The 21204-nt window shown below is 41.0% G+C and overlaps 1 protein-coding gene across 4 annotated transcripts in view; it reads right to left on the reverse strand.

Annotated features, from left to right (window-relative positions):
• The window catches only part of SLC22A3 (solute carrier family 22 member 3), a 101168-nt gene that overhangs the window by 63573 nt on the left and 16391 nt on the right, over window positions 1-21204 (reverse strand). Inside the window, exon 1 of one of the 4 annotated variants that reach the window (XM_074036791.1) lies at window positions 7096-7174. The exons of the other annotated variants lie outside the window; for them this stretch is intronic. The gene's annotated coding sequence lies outside the window, so the exon portion shown is untranslated. Of the gene's footprint in view, window positions 1-7095; window positions 7175-21204 lie in introns of those variants that run through there. 4 annotated transcript variants of the gene reach the window in all.

Here is a 21204-nt window from a genome sequence, read left to right on the forward strand (position 1 = left end):
AGCCTGCTTTCCCTGCACGGGAAAGAGGGGAGAGAGACATGATGAGGCACACAGATAAAGTCCACCATGTGGAGATGGCTTCCCCTGGGTGGGAAAGAGGAGAGCAGAGACACAATGAGGTCCGCAGAGAAATTCTGAGGGTAGAAGGCAGGTGGGAGTCGAGCAGCAGGTCGTGGAGGGAACACTTAGATCCCCTTCCCACCCAGCCTCCCAGACCGCTGGGGCTGCTTAGGGGAACCAGAGATCTGGGAACCTGGATGCTCCTCTTAAAGCTTGCACGATTCTCTTCTGTTCAGCCCACTGGCACCCCTGGCTCAGAAACACCTGAGTCTTTCCTGGTTTCTAAGCTGCGAGTTGCCCCTCCCCAAATGCTCCTGTCTCCCGCCTTCCTCACCCTTAGTGTGAGATTCCAGTTTCTCTGCTGAACTAAGCCAATTATTGTCTATATTTATTGAGATGGACAGATGTCATATCAATAATTTTTACATTCTGAGTAAAAATTAAAATCAGATTATGAAACTGGGAATATGATTCCATTGGTGTAAAACACCCTGAATTTATGTATATACAATCATCCTCAGGAGATGACCATAATCTGGGGATTCGTTCTAGGACCCTCCTTGGATACCAAAATCCACAGTTTAAGTCCCTGATACAAAATGATGTAGTATTTGGGCCAGGCATGGTGGGTCACACCTGTAATCCCACCACTTTGGGAGGCCAAAGTGGGCAGATCACCCAAGGTCAGGAGTTTGAGACCAGCCTAACCAACGTGGGAAAACTCCGTCTCTACTAAAAATACAAGAATTAGCTGGTCTTGGTGGTGTGTGCCTGTAATCCCAGCCACTCAGGAGGCTGAGGCAGGAGAATTGCTTGAACCCAGGAGGCAGAGAATGTAGTGAGCTCAGATGGCACCACTGCACTCCAGCCTGGGCGACAGAGCGAGACTCCATCCCCCCCACCAAAACTGATGTAGTATTTGCATATAACCTATGAATATCCTTCCATGCACTTTAAATTATCTCTAGATTATTTATAATACCTAATACAACATAGCTATGTTTATAGTTGTTGTATTGGTTTTTATTTATATTATTTTTATTATGTTATTTTTATTGTTTTTTAAAACATATGTTCTATTCCATGGTTGGATAAATCTGTGGATGCAGACCCTGTGGATAAGGAGGGCAGACTGGACACTGAAATGTCAGAAGAGGACACCTATTAAACTGATCTAAAGTTCTGAGTGATTGGATGAATGGTGAGTTTGTTTTCATATTTGTGTTTTATCCATTTCTTTTTGTATTGAGTGTGTTTTATTTTTGTGTAGTTTTACAAAAATATAAAACTATATTCACTTTGGAAAAAAAGAAATTCTATATATAGAATATAAAGTCACACATTAGGAGGGTGGGGAAGGAGTTTTCATTGAGGGAAATAAAGTGTAGTGAGCATAGCAAGAGGAAAGGGGGAAGGGTCCCCCAGGGTCAGATGCAATATCTATCAGAGGCTGATTTGGTGTCCAATGGAGTGGGGTGCTCTTTCTGACAACTATATTTGAAGTAGTTATTAGTGGGAATTGGGATAAGTTGAGTGGGGTGGGCAGACTGCCTTTAAAAGTCTTTCAAATGATATTTGGTTTCACTTGAAACTTAGAAAATAATTTAAAATGTGAAAACACTGAGGTTAACCAAGAACTTCTCTCTAGGTACAGTTAATTCTGTATGGCCTAAGGCAAGTTCGCTCATACTGCTGACAAATCCAGTTGTGTACATGAGTGTTCCTGGCATAGTGCAGCCCTAATTCACTGCCATTCCCTCATGACCTGAAGCCTAATGCACAGGCAGAGCTTGGATTTTGTGTGCTGGACTCCTTGATAGTGGTTTTTTGTGGGGGTTTTTTTCTTTCCATTCTTAAGATTGGGCCATTTTTAAAATCCATTGTAAATTTCATTTATTCTTGCTTCTGCCATCTCAAATCTGCTATTGAGACTGTTTAGCAAGTTTGTTATTTCAATTATTGTACTTGTTCAGCTCTGGAATTTCCATTTTTTAATAATGTAATTTCTCTGTTGAGATTCCCTATCTACTCATTCATTAAGACAACTTTTCCTTTAATTCTTTTAGTGCCCTTTGGTTGAACATATCTACAACAGGCGCTTTGAAGCCTTTGACTACTAAATTCAACATGGAGGTCTCTTTAGAGTCAGTTTTGGTTGACTGACATTTTCCATCCTCTCCCAGCCCCTGGCATTATCACATTCCCGGTTTCCTTGCATTACTTACTGGCTTGATATATCAAAGGACAGGGCCTAAATCTAGCAGATAATAGTCACTGCAGCCTTTCTGAGTCCTCACTCTCCTGGTGATCATTGGCTTATTGTTCTGGTAAGAAGTTAGCTGACCTGGACTCAAACTACAAACTCTGCTCTCTTGTGATATGTAGCAACTGATAAAACCCTAAATTTTTCAGCTTCTGCAGTTGCTTTGTTTCAGGCTGGCTTCCTGGAGTCTCCCTTATATTTGCATAAGCTGGTGGTCAGCCAGGTATTGGGAAAGAGTTTATATTCAGATTTGGGGGTTCATCCTGTCTGTGGTTCTCCCATTTCTGGGGAAACTTGCCCTCCTAATTTCTAGCTAGTGTGCCAGTTTTAGGCTCTGTTCTCTTACATCTTTAACCAGCAGGGTCTCAGCTTCCTATCACCCAATGTGCACATGGATTCAGGAAATGTACTCAGTTAATAAGTGAATAAATGGATCTGCATTTTTATTTCTTTTCTAGTCATACTGGATGAAATTGGGAATCAGCATGCTTTGGCTCTTGTAATATAATACAATACCTACAATATTGCCTGCTTCCACATTTAAAAATTACAGGAAATGTGCTTTCAGACTACAAAATAATTCTAAAATAAATGATTTATTTTATTAAGAAGACTAAATAATTCCTACCATTATACATATGTCCTTTAGATTTTTTAACTTAAAATTTTTCTCCATTCTTAAATATTTTTCTCCATTCCACTGTACTCACTGGAAATATAACTAAATGAAGTATTATTGTCACCACATGTAATGCTGGAGTCTCAGAGGTAGGATAGTTCTAGTACTGTCTTTGATCCCAACCCCAACACATCACCCTAAGTAGGTTTTTGGTTCTACTTTCCATTGGTAGAAAAATGATGGCTGAAAATAGACATCATAATAATCTCTTTGCTAATAAAAGACCCCTATTATTCCTCTTCATAATAAATTTATGAAAAGAAAATCAATGAGTTTCCATTAAACCACCTCTTTCTTAGGCCTAATTAAGTGTGTGTCTCAATTTATGTGTTAAACCTTGAAGATATTTTAGTATAACTTTTAACTATTAGTGTTTAAACAATATACTCATATACCTTCCCTTTAGAACAGTGTTAATTAGAGTTGTGCACAGTGTCCAACTCACACTTTTCCCAGTATTCTCGTTTCCAGAGACCACGGTCAGCCTTGAATACTGGAGAGAGGAATCAGCTTCTGTTGTACGTTACTCCATGGTATGAGTCATAACTCCTATTTGAAGTTCAAGTTTCAGAATGCATGCTTCCAAAAATGTGTCTGCTGATATGCTTTTAAAAAGTGTTACATCAATGTACAGATAAAAGACCTTCAGGTACTGTCTTTATAAGATACTACTAACGTAACAATCCACCATAGAATAAGAACAGCTCCTACATTGTGGTATTAGGAAGGAATGCCTTTTTTGATTTTTTTGCCTTGGAAATGAGATTATCCCTGCTTTGATTAAAACCTTCAGTAGCTCCCCACTTTTACAGAATAAAGTTTGGGCTTTTTAAATTTATTTCAAGGCCTTTCTCATTGTATCCTGGCAGTTTTTTCAAATCCTATCACCTTCTCGGCTGCACTGGTATGTTCACCAATATTTGAATTATGTTTATCTTTCTGAGCTTCCAGCTGTTCTCTGTCAGAACCTTCACAGATATCTGGCTCAGTTCGCTCTAGAAGCTGAACACCTCAATTGTGACCACGTATCTTGAATTTTCTGGAAAAGTCCCAATGCCATTGTATCTTTAATCTCTAAAATGAACTTGGCACTTCTCAGTCTATGTGTCCCTGTTTTTTTGGTTCAGAAACGATGTTTACTACAATGTTATCATTCTATGTCATCAGATTAAAAAGCTGATAAAAAGCAAATAATTTTTAAAAGACTATTGCACATAACTTAATTTTTTGAAAATTTAAATAACATAGTGACTCTATAGAAATTAGAAGAAAACAACAGAAATCATTATCATCACTTGCATTTCCACTCTGATACGCATATTTTTCTAGACTTTTGTCTATGTATTTATGCATATGTATATGTTTTATAAAGACAAAGTTATGTTCTATTAGTATTTTAGATGAGTTACATGTGATTTGTGAGTCTGCGAATCTTTCATATCATCATAAAAGGTTGCATTTAGTATATTGTGTATATGATCATAATTCTCAAACCAATCCTTTATTTTGGAAAAGAGATTACATGCCTTTATTTTTCATTATTGTTACAGAAACACATTGAAAACCTGTTTTCAAAAAAGGGACACTAAACCTAGAAGAATTTGGAACTATAGTCAAACAATAGCAAGCAAAATATGCATTGGGTACAAAAATTAAATTATAATTTCAGTTTATTATTCCAGTTGTTTATAAACCTCACATTTCAACTTATTCTAAAACAAGTTTTTAAAATATTATGTAACATGATTTGGAAGTTTATGTAGATTACAGATTCTTTTGTGAAATGCCTACACAGATCTTCTAAAATAAATACACTTGAGTATATTCTATAAATATCCATTATTTTCTCCACAAAGTTTTTAGCCTCAATATGTCAAAAATATGATACAGGATCTGTCTAGATAAGCCTCAGTTTAATTATAGTGATTACAACTTCTTCATGTAATTGAGTTTGTATCTCTTATATGACAATAATCCTCTGAAATAATTAGGAGTTTTAAGGACTTTAGAAGGGTGTGATAAAGACATAAAAATGACTCAATATTTTTGAAAGAAGCCTGTCCAGACTCAATGATGGGAGAAATAAAATCTGGTGACATACTCAGTATATATATTTCAGATGTATTGATCTTCATATGACTTGTGAGCACAGGTAAGAAATGAAACACAAATCAAAAAAACATGGCAAGAACAGAACACCAGTCATAGCTCCTTGCTTTCTGATGACTCTAACTGCAATAATTCATGGTGGCTGGTTTGTATTTGGAATTACACAACAATTAGCCAAAAATGGGCCAAGTGTTTAATAATGGTAAGTACTAAAAAGCAAAACTAAACACACAGGATAATAATCAAGCAGAGTTTCACTGGTTTTTATGGTTCTTTGGTTTGGAAAAAGAAAGGTACTAAATTAACCCATCAGGAAGAAAGAGACTTTGGGACTTTACTGTTGCAAAAAGTAGTTCTATCACATTTAGTTGGCATTTTGAAAAGAGTGTCGGAGGATATTCTTTGGCTACTAGAAATTTTCCTCAAATACAGAGAAAGTGACATTGGGCAGCTTTGTGCATTCTAAGACCCCATGTAAGGAGAAGGAGCAGTACTACAGCCATCACAATGCAGAGAAGGTGCCAAGGGAGAGTAAAACAGATAGAGGAAAAGCATTAAAAAGTACATTTTTTAAAAACCTCAGAATGAGTTTCACTATCCCTTTCGAGGAAAGGAAAAATATGGACAACTCTCCCTCCTTGCCTTGATGTGAGGGCATGATGCTGAGTTCTGGGTAATTGTTGGGGCTGCTTCCAGGACTTCTAGACTTCAATCTCTTTTGGCAATCTGCCTCCGTAAGATGTCAACGACTGCCTGATCTACAGACGGTCCCCAACTTAGGATGGTTCAACTTGGCGATGTTCGACTTAATGATGGTGTGAAAGTGATATGCACTTAATAGAAATGTACTTGGTTTTTCAATTTTGATCTTTTTCCAGGCTAGCCATATATGCTGGGCAGTGGCAGTGAGTCACAACTGCCAGTCAGTGATACGATCACGAGGGTAAACAACTGATACTATATCCAATAAATTACATGAGCTATTTAACCCTTTATTACAAAATAGGCTTTGCGTTAGATGAGTTTGCCCTACTGCAGGCTAGTGTAAGCACTCTGAGCAATTTAAAGTAGGCTGGGCTAAGCTATGATGTCTGGTAGATTAGGTATATTAAATGCATTTTTCAACTTAAATGATATTTTCAATTTAACAATGGGTGTATCTGGATGTGATCCCATCCTAAGTCGAGGAGCCTCTATATATTACTGTCCACCAGACATTCCATGAAAAGAAATTCTAGGGTAGAGGATGAAAGCCATCATATCTGATTAGATTTTAATTTCTGTCTTTCAACATTACGGTAGCCCTTTTTCTCCACTTGGAAACCACAGTTGCCAAAGATTTTCAAAATCTCATCAGAACATGAAATAACACATGTACCTTTTAAAGTTAGCCAAAGCCTACATTTTCTAATAAGAACACCCTGTTATGACATAGACAGCCGACCTGATGAAACAACAGCACCAGTGCCATATGAAAATCCACCTTTCCAGAATATGAAAACTAGCCTACAGAATTTAAATATTTAGTATTTTCTCAGTTTAATGTGTATCTTTTTGAAACTTCTAAAAATCATTGACTTTTATATAAATACCAGACAGCTATATTCTAATTCTACTACAATGTTTTTGAGCTCAACATATTATTGTATAATCTTCACAGCCTCAGTTTTGTTCACACATCAAATTAGGGAACACAAATCAAACAGAACAGTCTTGAAGGCTGGGACTTTCTTGTTCTGATATTTTCTGATGCTGTGAATGTTGAAGGATTATTAAATACAAACACCAGGTTACTCATATCACTGAGAGGATTGCCATTAGATTAGGAGACAAACATACAATGAAAAGGTTTACAGGAGGAACATAACACTAAATAAACCAATTTTAAAAAGCAAAAGCTACTGTTAGAATGTGTGAACAAATTTCCACAGGTTAAAAACAGTGAGCTGATTCAAACAAACAAAAATCTTTGAGCCAAACCTACGTTTTCTTAGCAGCTTCTGCAGAGGGCCCCTCTTCCTCTTGTGTCTTGCATCTGCTTTTACTTTGTGTTTTGTTCTTTTGGTGGATTGTGTTTGAGAGCAAGAGTAAGTGAGACTTGGCCACAGAATTATTTTCATAACATTTCCAATTGATTGGAATCAGGAAAAGAGACTTGAGAAAACTCTTAATCTTAGGAGAGTTTTGGCCAGGTTTTCTGGGCAAAGAGCTTCAAGGAAGTCCACTCCAGCCTTAAGACAATAGGATTATTGACAGAAGTCAACCTGGAGATGGAAGCTTTGCAAACATTTCCCTGTTTTTCTTTTCTTTCTTTCTTTCTTTCTTTCTTTCTTTCTTTCTTTCTTTCTTTCTTTCTTTCTTTTTTTTTTTTTTTTTTTTTTTTTTTTTTTTGAGATAGAGTCTCACTCTGTTAGCTGGAGTGTCTTGGCATGATCTCAGTCCACTGCAACCTCCACCTTCTGGGTTCAAGCAATTCTCCTGCCTCAACCTCCTGAGTAGCTGGGACAATAGGTGCCCACCACCACACCCAGCTAATTTTTGTATTTTTAGTAGAGCTGGGGTTTCACTATATTTGCTAGGCTGGTCTTAAACTCCTGACCTCAAGTGATCTGCCCACCTCGGCCTCCCAGAGTGCTGGAATTACAGGTGTGAGCCACCACGCCCGGCCACAGTTCCCTGTTTCAACTGGAGAGTTTATAATTATTTGATTGGCCAAGCCTGCAGACCGAACTTTGTTATCAAGCTCTGAAGAGCTCTGCCTGTGGAAAGATCTTGTTTCTAGTCTCCCTGCCCCCACACCAACAGCATCTTCCCCAAATTCTTTAGGATACCCAAAGCTGTCCTTGCCAGGTGTTGGATGTGATGGAGTGAGAGAACTGGCCTATCCCACGACTGAGATGCATGTTGATTCTGCCAGATCCAGGGCAAAATTAACTTCTCACCCAGGACTGCCATTCTAATTTGTCATGGGACCTGAGGTCACATTAATAATAGTTGTGCAAAGTCCCAAATTGATAATATTTGCTTCTTAATACATTTTACAAATAATTGTTTTCATTTGGCTACTTGGAGTTATTAAAACAAAAAATATATATACAGGGACTTCATGATGACCCAGCTTTAAGGCCTCACAGAGCTAAAAGGAGGTGCCTCTCTGGGATGGCTCCCTGAATATACTTTAACAGAGCAAGTAGCATAGAGTGATGCAGCAACCTTCAACAATTGAGCAATTTTTATTTTACATATTGAGGTGTTCAGGTGAATAAATATACAGGTAGATGCCTAATCACAAGTACCATGGCATGCTTCAACTCTAAAATCTACTAGCTAAAATTCACTTTCTAAAAAATTTTAGTTTAGTTTAAGTTCTGGGATACATGTGCAGGTTTGTTACATAGGTATACATGTGCCAAGGTGGTTAGCTGCACCTGTCAACCCATCATCTAGTTTTAAGCCCCGCATGCATTAGCTCTTTGTCCTGGTGTTCTCCCTCCCCTTGCCCCTCTCTGCACCATCCTGTCCCCCTACAACCAGGCCCTGGTATGTGTTGTTCCCCGCCTGTGTCCATGTGTTCTCATTGTTCAACTCCCACTTATGAGTGAGAACATGTGGTGTTTGGTTTTCTGTTCCTGTGTTAGTTTGCTGAGGATGATGGCCATTAGCTTCATCCATGTCACTGCAAAGGACACGATCTCATTCCTTTTTATGGTTGCATAGTATTCCATGGCGTATATGTACCACATTTTCTTTATCACTGATGGGCATTTGGGTTGGTTCCATGTCTTTGCTATTATAAAATTCACTTTTTTTGAGACTTCACATTACCTCTCTGTGGGCCAGGCTTTAGATTAGTTGCTCTACATCTCATTAAGTCCTCCCAACAATACTGTGAGGTAGACATGATTATTATCCTCATTGTGCAGGTGAGAAACCCAAGGCTTAGAGGGTTTAAAAACCTAGTCAGAGGTTCCAAGCTAGTCAGCTGGTGGAAGCCTAAACTCAGACCCCTGACTCCTGGGTCCATACCTCTCAACCCCTGAGAACAGCCATGAACAAAGAAATGCTATTTTTTTCAAACTGCTGAAATATGCATTCTTTATTTAAGCAGGCTCAAGAGATCATTCTTAAAACACTTGTACTTAGGTAAACATACAGTGCAGGAAATATGCAAGACTTTCCCTTGAGAATTAAAAAAAACTTGTCACTGTTCTTTCAATAAATAAGACTTTAATTATTCCTTTCTTAAGTGAGCTACTTTCATCATATATTTGCCAACTGAATATTGTCCCACACTTGCTTAAGTACTTTCTCAAACTGGTATACGGCAAAAAAAATGTTGGTATCTTACCAGTCTGATTTTTCTTTCCCACTAAACACCACTCTGGCAGTTTATATTGCTTAGAACCCATTGCTTGGGGATGGAGGGCAGGAGTGTGGGAAATGTGTAAGCTTTTGATTACAAGAGTTATGCATCTTGGTCTTAAAATTATGTTTGCTTTGCAAAGAAGAGAAGGTTCTGGAATAGAGTGTCTCCTTGGCAGTTTATATGTCTTTATCTTGGCTCAGACTTAGGCCAGACAACAAGCAAGCTGCCCACTGCTAAGATTGCAACTATTCTGTGAAAGCCTATGGGGCATTTCAGAAAGGCAGGGGTCCTGGTTGTGTGCACGGAGGTGAGATCTGGCTTTTCATGAGCCTGATTCCTTCCATTTCTTTCAGGAAATAGAGGAGCAAAGGCATCAAATTTCCAGATCTGGCTTGCTAAATTTCTGGAAAGACATGCTGCCACCAAGGTTTTGGGTGAGCATGTGATTGTTCCTGCCTTCCCAAGTTCACTTTCCCCCTTAGGAAGGAAGTGGTTGTCAGCCTTCTATGCGAGTCAGACAGCACAGTCTGTGTGCGCTCTTGCTCTGTCTCTGTGGAGTGCACCCAGGCAGCAGAGATGCCCCAGGCTCTGGCACTGAACTTGGCTTACAAGTTGAAGGTGGAAATAAGACACACATTCATTTCTTTTAAAAACATCATGCTAAGTCCAGAGGCTGGGACTCTTCCCAGGAGAGGCCTGAATGCCCTGCCCTCCCACTGCCAAGTCTTTCTTTTCTTTTTCTTGTGGCCTTTCTTGATCCTGGTCTGCTCTAACTGGAAAGCCAGGTCCCCAGAGATGGGCCCTGTGGTACTGAGGGGGTGGGAGTCATGGGAAATGTCCCCCATCACCAAAGCCAGGGGCCTCTCCACACACACTGGGTAATTTTGAAGGAGCAGGGATGATGTCTGACTCACAAGACTTTAAAGTATTCAAGATTCTGTATTTTCCACAACCTGAGTGAGGCATTAGCATACAAAGCACAGTGAAAAGACAGTTCATTCATTCATTCATTCATTTATTCATTCATTCATTCAAAAGACTTTCACATGTGGCAAGATGGCTGAATAAGAACAGCTCTGGTCTGCAGCTCCCAGAGAGATCAATGCAGAAGGTGGGTGATTTCTGCATTTCCAACTGAGGTACCAGCTCATCTCACTGGGACTAGTTAGACAGTGGGTGCAGCCCATAGAGGGCGAGCTGAAGCAGGGTGGGGCGTTGCCTCACCCAGGAAGTGCAAGGGGTTAAGGAACTCCCTCCCCTAGCCAAGAGAAGCCTTGAGAAACTGTCTCATAAGGAACCATGCATTCTGGCCCGGATATTATGCTTTTCCCATGGTCTTCACAACGTGCAGACCGGGAGATTCCCTCGGGTGCCTACACCACCAGGGCCCTGGGTTTCAAGCACAAAACTGGGTGGCCATTTGGGCAGACACTGAGCTAACTGCAGGAGTTTTCTTCATACCCCAGTGGTGCTTCACATGCCAACAAAACAGAACCGTTCACTCCCCTGGAAAGGGGGCTGAAGCCAGGGACCCAAGTGTTCTAGCTCAGTGAATCCCACCCCCACGGAGTCCAGCAAGCTAAGATCCACTGGCTTGAGAATCTTGCTGCCAGCACAGCAGTCTGAAGTCGAACTGGGACACTCGAGCTTGGTGGGGCAGGGGCGTCCATCATTACTGAGGCTTGAGTAGGCGATTTTCCCCCTCACAGTGTAAACAAAGCCTCTGGGAAGTTTGAACTTTACAGAGCCCACTAAAGCTTAGTAAAGCCACTGTAGCCAGACTACCTCTCTAGATTCCTCCTCTCTGGGCAGGGCATCTCTGAAAGAAAGGCAGCAGCCCCAGTCAGGGGCTTACAGATAAAACTCCCATCTCCCTGGGACAGAGCACCTGGGGGAAGGGGCAGCTGTGAGCACAGCTTCAGCAGACTTAAACGTTCCTGCCTGCCGGCTCTGAAGACAGAAGCAGATCTCCCAGCACCGTGCTCAAGCTCTGCTAAGGGACAGACTGCCTCCTCAAGTGATTCCCTAACCCTCATTCCTCCTGACTGGGAGACACCTCCCAGCAAAGGTTGACAGACACCTCATACAAAAGAGCTCTGGCTCACATCTGGTGGGTGCCCCTCTGGGACGAAGCTTCCAGAAGAAGAAACAGGCAGAAATCTTTGCTGCTCTGCAGCCTCCGCTGGTGATACCCAGGCAAACAAGGTCTGAAGTGGACCTCCAGCAAACTCCAGCAGACTTGCAGCAGACGGGCCTGAGTGTTAGAAGGAAACTAACAAACATAAAGGAATAGCATCAACATCAACAAAAGGACATCTACACAGAAACCCCATCAGAAAGTCACCAGTATCAAAGACCAAAGGTAGATAAATCCACAACGATGAGGAAAAACCAGTGCAAAAAGGCTGAAAATTCCAAAAACCAGGACACCTCTTCTCTGCCAAGGGATCACAAGTCCTTGCCAGCAAGGGAATAAAACTAGATGGAGAATTAGAATTACTTTGATGAACTGACAGAAGTAGGCTTCAGAAGGTGAGTAATAACAAACTCCTCTGAGCTAAATGAGCAATGTTCTAACCCAATGCAAGGAAGCTAAGAATCTTGAAAAAAGGTGAGAGGAATTGCTAACTAGAATAACCAGTTTAGAGAAGAACATAAATGACCTGATGGTGCTGAAAAACACAGCACAAGAACTTCATGAAGCATATACAAGTATCAATAGCCAAATCAATCAAGCAGAAGAATGGATATCAGAGACTGAATATCAACTTAATGAAATAAATCATGAAGACAAGATCAGAGAAAAAAGTATGAAAAGGAACAAACAAAGCCTCCAAGAAATATGGGACTATGTGAAAAGACCAAACCTACGCTTGACTGGTGTACCTGAAAGTGATGGGGAGAATGGATCCAAGTTGGAAAACATTCTTGAGGATATTATCCAGGAGAATTTCCCCAACCCAGCACAACAGGCCAACATTCAAATTCAGTAAATTCAGAACACCACAAAGAAACTCCTTGAGAAGAACAACCCCAAGACACATAATCATCAGATTCACCAAGGTTGAAATGAAGGAAAAAATATAAAGGGCAGCTAGAGGGAAATGTCAGGTTACCTATACAGGGAAGTCCATCAGACCAGCAGTGGATCTCTCTGCAGAAACCCTACAATCCAGAAGAGAGTGGGGGCCAATATTCGACATTCTTAATGACAACAATTTTCATCCCAGAGTTTCATGTCCAGTCAAACTAAGCTTCATAAGTGAAGGAGAAATAAAATCCTTCACAGACAAGCAAATGCTGAGAGATTTTTTTCACCACCAGGCCTGCCGTACAAAAGCTCCTGAAGGAAGCACTAAATATGGAAATGAAAAACAGGTACCAGTTACTGCAAAAATATATCCAATTGTAAAGATCATTGGCACTATGAAGAAACTGCATCAACTAATGGGCAAAATAACCAGCTAGCATCATAATGACAGGATCAAATTCACACATAACAATATTAACCTTAAATGTAAATGGGCTAAATGCCTCAATTAAAAGACACAGACTGGCAAATTAGATAAAGAGTCAAGACCCTTTGGTGAGCTGTATTCAGGAGACCCATCTCATGCGCAAAGACAAACATAGGCCCAAAATAAAGGGATGGAGGAATATTTACCAACCAAATGGAAAGCAAAAAAAAAAAAAAAAAGCTGGGGTTGCAATCCTACTCTCTGATATAACAGACTTCAAATCAACAAAGATCAAAAAAGACAAAGAAGGGCATTACATAATGGTTAAGGAAAAATGCAACAAAAAGAGCTAACTATCCTAAATATATGTGCACCTAGTACAAGAGTACCCAGATTCATAAAGCAAGTTCTTAGAGACCTACAAAGAGACTTAGACTCCCACATAATAATAGTGGGAGACTTTACACTGTCACCTCACTTGTAAACAAATTTAAACAAATTTATAAGAAAAAAAACCAACCCCATCAAAAAGTGGACAAAGGATATGAACAGACACTTCTCAAAAGAAGACATTTATCCGGCCAACAAACATATGAAAAAAAAGTTCATCACCACTGGTAGTTAGAGAAATGCAAATCAAAACCACAATGAGATACCATATCAAGTCAGTTAGAATGGCAAAAATTAAAAAGTCAGAAAACAACAGATGCTGGAGAGGATGTGCAGAACTAGGAACACATTCACAGTTGGTGGGATTGTCTTCCACCATTGTGGAAGACAGTGTGGCCATTCCTCAATGATCTAAAACCAGAAATACTACTTGACCCAGCAATCCCACTACTGGGTATATACCCAAAGGATTATAAATCACTCTACTATAAAGATACATGCACACATATGTTTATTATGGCACTATTCACAATGGCAAAGACTTGGGAACCAACCCAAATGCCCATCAATGATAGACTGGATAAAGAAAATGTGGCACATATACACCATGGAATACTATGCAGCCATGAAAAAGGATGAGTTCATGTCCTTTGCAGGGACATGAATGAAGCTGGAAACCATCATTCTCAGCAAACTAACACAGGAACAGAAAACCAAACACCTCATGTTCTCACTCATAAGTGAGAGTTGAACAATGAGAACACATGGACATAGGGAGGGGAACATCACATACCAGGGTCTGTCAGGGGGTAGGGTACTAGGGGAGGGATAGCATTAGGAGAAATACCTAATGTAGGTGACGGGTTGATGAGTGCAGCAAACCACCATGGCACCTGTATACCTATGTAACAGACCTGCACGTTCTGCACATGTATCCCAGAATTTAAAGTATAATAATTAAAAAATAAAAAGACTTTCACAGCCTGCTCCTGGGTGGGAGGCATGTTGTTGTGCACTGAGGGCTACAGAGACTGGGGTTAGGTTTGCTAGAAGCTTCCAGGTGAGCCCCAGTGATGTGATACATGAAATAGAATACAAAAGATGATCTGTGTAAACCCACAAGAGAAACACAGAATGCGATAAAAGCACAGAAGAGGGAGACAAGATAAGCTGGGAGGTCTGTGTCAGGAAAGGCTTCTAGGCAGCATTTGAGCCAGGCCTTGAAGAATTGATTGTATTTGGACACAAGAAATGAGGCAGAAGCGAAGATTACAAGTCAGCAAAGAAATGAGAGGAAGTTTAGGATAGGATTACAATATCAGAAAATCTGACTTAAAGACTTAATGATAAGGGGCAGTTTAATAGCTCTGCACAGTTTACAAAGCATTTTACTATCTATTATTTTATCTGATTCATGCAAAATATGAACTTAAGTCTTAAGACTCTTATCATATTTTATTTGTAGGAAACCTGGACTGAAGGAGCAAACGTGAAAATAGTTTAAGCATTGCAAAATCCTACATGAAGTGAGATGCTACTATTTATTACTAATGATTACAAAGTATTAGAGTAGACAGTATAGTATAACTAAATTCAATGTACATATTGTTTTATTAATGCTGCATCCCCTAGCCCAGCTTGAATAACAATAACATAAGAGCATTAACAATGCCTGGTTCTAACAATGGATTTCATGACTCTCTGTGATTACTTTTTAGAAAGATGGAGATACAATGAAGAGACATTCACGTGGATACTCACATATGCAGGGAAAGTGCCCACACATGTTTGGACTGGAGACAAACTACAAGACTGGATGTCCCTGAAGAGGGAGACTGGGACTTCTGGCCTATCCAAAGATGGCATGACTCCCCCACACGTTCTCTTTCAGAACTTTGCTCCACCTTCATCAGGAAATGGCATCTAATTCCCTTTCCCTTAAATCCAGGAAGGGCTTGTGACTCTCCTGGAACTGACAGAATACAGCAGAAATGAGGCAGTGTGATTTACGAGGCTAGGTCCTGAAAGGCAATGCAGCTTCTGCCTTGTGAACTATTATAGAACACACCCATGGGGCTCTGAACCACTTAGTGAGAAGTCTGCGGCTGCCATGCCACGAGGAAGCCCAAGCTACACAGAGGCATCATTTGCAGTTGTTGCAGCTAACTGACGGCCCAACTGACAGCAGTACTGACTGCCAGATCAGCGAATGAAGACACGCTGAAGGCTCCTGCCCTGGCCATCGGGTCATCCCAACCTCTAAGCCTTCCTATCTGAAGCTGCACTTTGTGTAGCAGAAACAAACACTCCCTATTGTGCCTGTTCAGGATTCATAACTCTCACAATCTGTGAGTAAAAAAAAATGGTTGTTTTAAATCACTAAGTTTTAGGATAATTTGTCACACAACAATAGTAAGTAGTATTTCAACTTGATCTATAACGGCTTATTTCTCCACCAAAAAATCTAAAGAAAATATGACAAAATGCTAACATTTTTTCATTTGGAGAGGTGGGTACATATGTTGTATGTGTTAGACTTTTCTTTGAAAGCTTTCTTACTTTTAATTGGAAAAGTTTATGTGATCTAACATGAAATACAAATTGTTGAAACTTCCAGTAAATTTACAAGTGCTAATGTTAAAAAATAATTCTAAAAGACCCACAAACAAAGATATTTACCTTTACTTTGTATATTTAAGGATTAAAAAAATGGAGATGAAAATACAGAACTATGAAGTGGGCAATAAAGATCACAAGCAGGCATCACTGGAATTGCTGTAGTAATGGTTTATACAGTAGCAAATTCTGGTATTGTTCCCCATGACTTATAAATGAGTTAAACATTTTCATAATAGTCTGGAAAATGTTAGCATGCTACGGCAGCATTATTTGCATGATATCCATTTTGGAATAACCATGGATTTTGGCGTGATAAAAACAGGCATCCAGGAATAATTTGTCAATACACTATGTCAGGCTTTGAAGTTTAGGTTGTTTACAGATGGAGCATTACTGAAAAAATAAAGAACAATGGCAAAATGCAATCATTGATATGAAAATCCCCTGAAAGTATCTACTGTTCAAGTAGGCACTTGGAAATTGTGGCATTGGAGATAATGAAATACATGATAGTTGACCTAAGATTACTTCAACATTTCACTAAATAGAATGCTTTCTACAGACCAGCTCCAGATTTCAGATTCATGACTCCTGGAAGTATGGGTGAATCAGAAGCCCGAAGCACGGTCAGTTGTGTCCATCTGTGAAATGTGTTTGGCTTCATCAGAGCTTGGACAGAATATGCAAGCAGTGAAAGAAGAGATGTACCGGGAAGCACAAAATGAGCAGAACGGTGAAATATGAACCAGTGACTATGGCAGCTACCTGCGCTGGCCACAGGGGTCCCTACAGAGTTGGAATCCTATTCCTGCCTTTCGCACAGCTGACGCTCTGGTGTGATACACAAGACCAAGTGTGAGGAGGTGAGTGAACGGCAACCTCAAGGTCATCGGAGACCCTGGGAAGCGCAGATTCTGTGGTGTGGTGGGGATGATGGAGACCACACTAGGTTGAGGAATGAGTGGAAGGTGAGAATGTAGAGATGATGAAAGTGTCTATGACAGAGAATTACAGGTGCTCAGCTGTAGAGGAACACAGGGATAAGGGACACTGCTCTAAACAGCAGATGAACTTAAGCAGGTTTAAGTGTGGACGAACAAAGAACACCAGTGAAGGAGAGACTGAAGACAGGCATCAAAGGTGTGGTGGGCAGGTGGAAATCACCTGAGAAGCCAGGAGGGGCGGGGACCAGAGCACAGGTGAAAAATAAGCTTTCAACAGGGGGTGGTGTTATAGCTCTTCTACTGTGGGGTTAGAAGGAAGCTATGGGAGCAGAGATAGAGAAGTTGATTGTCCTGGTGCAGGACATTGAAGAAATGTATTATTCCAAGTTTTCTATTTTCTCAGGGAAGTGAAGAGTGAGTGGTTTGCTAAGAGTAGGGGAAGAGAGTATGAGTGGGGAGGGGCAGGTGGGAAGTTGGCAGAGAATAGAGACTGGAGAGCCAGAGTAGACATCAGGACACTCAACACGACTGTCAGGCAACACCAGACACCAGGAACTAGAGAGGATAGAGCAGCATGTGCTGGGAGTGGTGTCTCCAGCAGTGCTCTCAGCCCAGGCAGGACAGTAGGTAGGGCAGCGGGGCCACTGGAAGATGTGGGCTGAAGAACTGGACCAGCGACCTAGGCTGGATGGAGGAGGAAAAGGAGGAAGACTCAACAGAGAGGGTGCAGGGACATTATGGGTGAAGGTAGCTGAGTGGCCTGAGGCTGGCACCGACTACAGAGGTACAGGGGAGGGACCTGGGCCTCTTGTTCATGGCAGTGTCCCAGCACCTATAGCAGTGCCCCATCATCCACGATGTGTCTGGATGCCCTGACCACTCTATACTACCTCTCAAATGAACAAATTAGTGCATTTCAGGCATGGCCCAAGGCAGGGCTTCCGGGATGACAGGAACACCACTTGGAGACAGCAGCGGAAGACACTGAACAGCAGCATGGACTGTCAGGGCAGAGGAAGTTTCAGTTACATTCAAAATATGCACATGGAGGTGCTATCAATTCCTGATGGGAGTATGTGCTGTTTTTATAGGACTCGCAAGTTGCAATAGAGGTATGCAAGTTGCAGTAGAGGGGAAAATGCTTCAGTGAAAGAAGCCATGTGATATGGTTTGGCTGTGTCCACCCAAATCTCATTTTGAATTCTAGTTCCCATAATCCCCATGTGTTATGGGGGAAACCTGGTGGAAAATAATTGAATCATGGGGGCAGTTACCCCCATGCTGCTATTCTCATAATAGTGAATGAGTTCTCATGAGATCTGATGGTTTTATAAGGAGCTTTTCCCCCTTTTGCTCAGCACTTTTTGCTGCCGTCATGTGAAGAAGGACGTGTTTGCTTCCCCTTCCACCATGGCTGTAAGTTTCCTGAGGCCTCCCCAGCCATGCAGAACTGTGAGTCAATTAAACCTGTTTCCTTTATATATTACCCAGTATTGGTTATATCTTTATTAGCAGCATAAGAATCAACTAATATAGTAAATTGGTACTCCAGAGAATGGGGTGCTGCTATAAGGATACCCAAAAATGTGGAAGCAACTTTGGAACTAGGTAACAAGCAGAGATTGAAACAGTTTGGAGGGCTCAAAAGACAGGAAAATGTGGAAAAGTTTGGAACTTCCTAGAGACTTGGAGGGCTCAGAAGACAGGAAGATGTGGGAAAGTTTGGAAGTTCCTAGAGACTTATTGAACTACTTTGACCAAAATGCTGATAGTGGACAATGAAATCCAGACTGAGGTGGTCTCAGTTACAAGCCTTGGCAGCTTTCACATGGTGTTGGTCCTGTGGGTTGGCAGAGGACAAGAATTGAGGTTCAGGAACCTCCACCTAGATTTCAAAGGATGTATGAAAACACACGGATGTCCAGGCAGATGTGTACTGGGGGGCACAGCCCTCATGGAGAACCTTTGCTAGGGCAGTGCAGAAGGGAAATGTGGGGTCAGAGCCCTCACACAGAGTCCCTACTAGGGTACTTCCTAGTGGAGCTGTGATAAGAGGGCCACTGTCCTCCAGAACCCAGAATGGATAGATCCACTGACAGCTTGCACTGTGTGCCTAGAAAAGCCACACACTCTACACCAGCCATGAAGGTAGCTGGGAGGGGACTGTACCCTGCACAGCCACAAGAGCAGAGCTGTCCAAGGCTGTGGGGGCCCATCTCTTGCCTCAGTGTGACCTGGATGTGGCTTGTAGCACCTTTATTTTGGTCAATTTTTCCCATTTGGCATGGTTGTATTTACCCAATGCCTGTATCCCCATTGTATCTAGGAAGTAACTAAATTATTTTCGGTTTTACAGGCTCATAGGTTGAAGGGACTTGCCTTGTCTCAGATGAGACTTTGGACTTGGACTTTTTAGTTAATGCTGGAATAAGTTAAGAATTTGGGGGACTGTTGGGAGGGCATGATTGTGTTTTGAGATGGGAGGACATAAGATTTGGGAGGGGACAGGGTGAAATGATATGGTTTGGCTGTGTTTCTACCCAAATCCCATCTTGAATTGTAGTTCTCATAATCCCCATGTGTCGTGGGGGGACCTGGTGGGAGGTAATTGAGTCATGGAGGTGGTTACCCCATGCTGCTGTTCTCATGATAGTAAATGAGCTCTCATGGAATCTCATGGTTCTCTTTTCCCCCTTTTGTTCAGCACTTCTCCTTGCTGCCACCATGTGAAGAAGGAAGTGTTTGCCTCCCCTTCCACCATGATTGTAAGTTTTCTGAGGCCTCCCCAACTGTTCTGAACTGTGAGTCAATTAAACCTCTTTCCTTTATAAATTACCCAGTCTCAGGTATGTCTTTATTAGCAGCATGAGAAAGACTAATATACCATGTCAGTGAGTATTAGCTGAATTTTAAAGAAGTGAACTTCTGATGACTTTCTTTGAAAAAAGCCACATTTTTCATTCAAGTGTAAGGTTAGCCATCATCATCACAATGAAAAAAATCACTAGCTAATACAAGCCTCCTTCTAGACAGTGATCCTCAAAGTGTGGTCCTAAGACCTGGGACAACAACATCTGGGAACTGCAAGTGTTAGAAATGCAAATTTTCAGGCCCTACCCCAGACCCACTCGATCAGAAACTCCAGTGAGGCCCAGCAGTCTGGTTCCACAAGCCCCCTAGGTGATTCTGAGATCTAAAATCTAAGAGCCCTCAAGTCAGGTGGATTGGGACAGGACATTGGTTTAGGGTGAGGCAGACCTTGCAGGGAAACCATTTTTCATGATGTCTTAACTTGGGCGAGTCACAAAACTGCTCCCAGCCTCAATTCCATCCTTCAAAATAGGGGAAAATAATGACTTACCTCATGAGGCTATTTCTGATGCTGAAGACAGTTTAACATTTAAAACACCTGGAATGTATCTAGCTATTATGTCTTGTGACTAGAAATTTTCAGTAATCAAAATAACCCCAAAGAATACATTATCTCTCACACAGATTTAAAAACCTTAATGGCTCATGAATCAAGTGTATTTTGCTACATAGTAAAAAAATCATTGATTTTACTATGTAAATACACTTACTATGTACGTGTATTTTTTTACATAATAAAAAAGTCATTATATTGATATAAAACAATATAAACTTGATAAGGTAAAAGATAATGTGTACACTTTAACAGAGCATAGCTATTAAAAGCTATAAATCAGATTACAACCTAAATGAAGCCATTGCCTTTTCAATTATTCATATGGAGGAAGGTAATTGTAGGTTTCGTATACCATTTCAGCCTAATTTATCATCTGATCCTGCTCTGAGCAATGGAGTCTTTTTGTTACAACAGTTTCCTAACTGGGGAATTCCCTCTGGTGCCAGAGGCTTGATTCTTCTCTAAACAGCCCCCTCTTTTCAGAGAGTCTTTTCCTTCACATGGACAACTAGGTAACAATTTTGCTTCAGAGATGATCAACAGGTACTTTTACTAACTATGGGTCTTGACAACCTCCCTCTATTGTGCCTTACGGAAAAAACGATTTAGTGCCTGTTCCTTTACTGAAAACCCAATCCAATTTGTATACTTTAATTTCTGCATCTTTGACTTGTTCCTCAGAAATCCCATCAAGTTGAACAGCATGACTGTAGTTATTGTCAACACTGCACCCATCCACTCATCTGTGTCAAATGTGGTGCCACCACGAAGGCTGCTTCACACCTCCTGGTTCTGCATTTGGCAAAATAATATCTGAATTAGTTAAGAAGGAAGTGTAAGCAGCAGTAACTAAAAGCTCTCGCCTTTAGGGCTCCTATGCAGCCAGTCC

This window comes from Macaca fascicularis, chromosome 4 (genome assembly GCF_037993035.2).
Source record: "Macaca fascicularis isolate 582-1 chromosome 4, T2T-MFA8v1.1".
Lineage (NCBI taxonomy): Eukaryota > Metazoa > Chordata > Mammalia > Primates > Cercopithecidae > Macaca > Macaca fascicularis.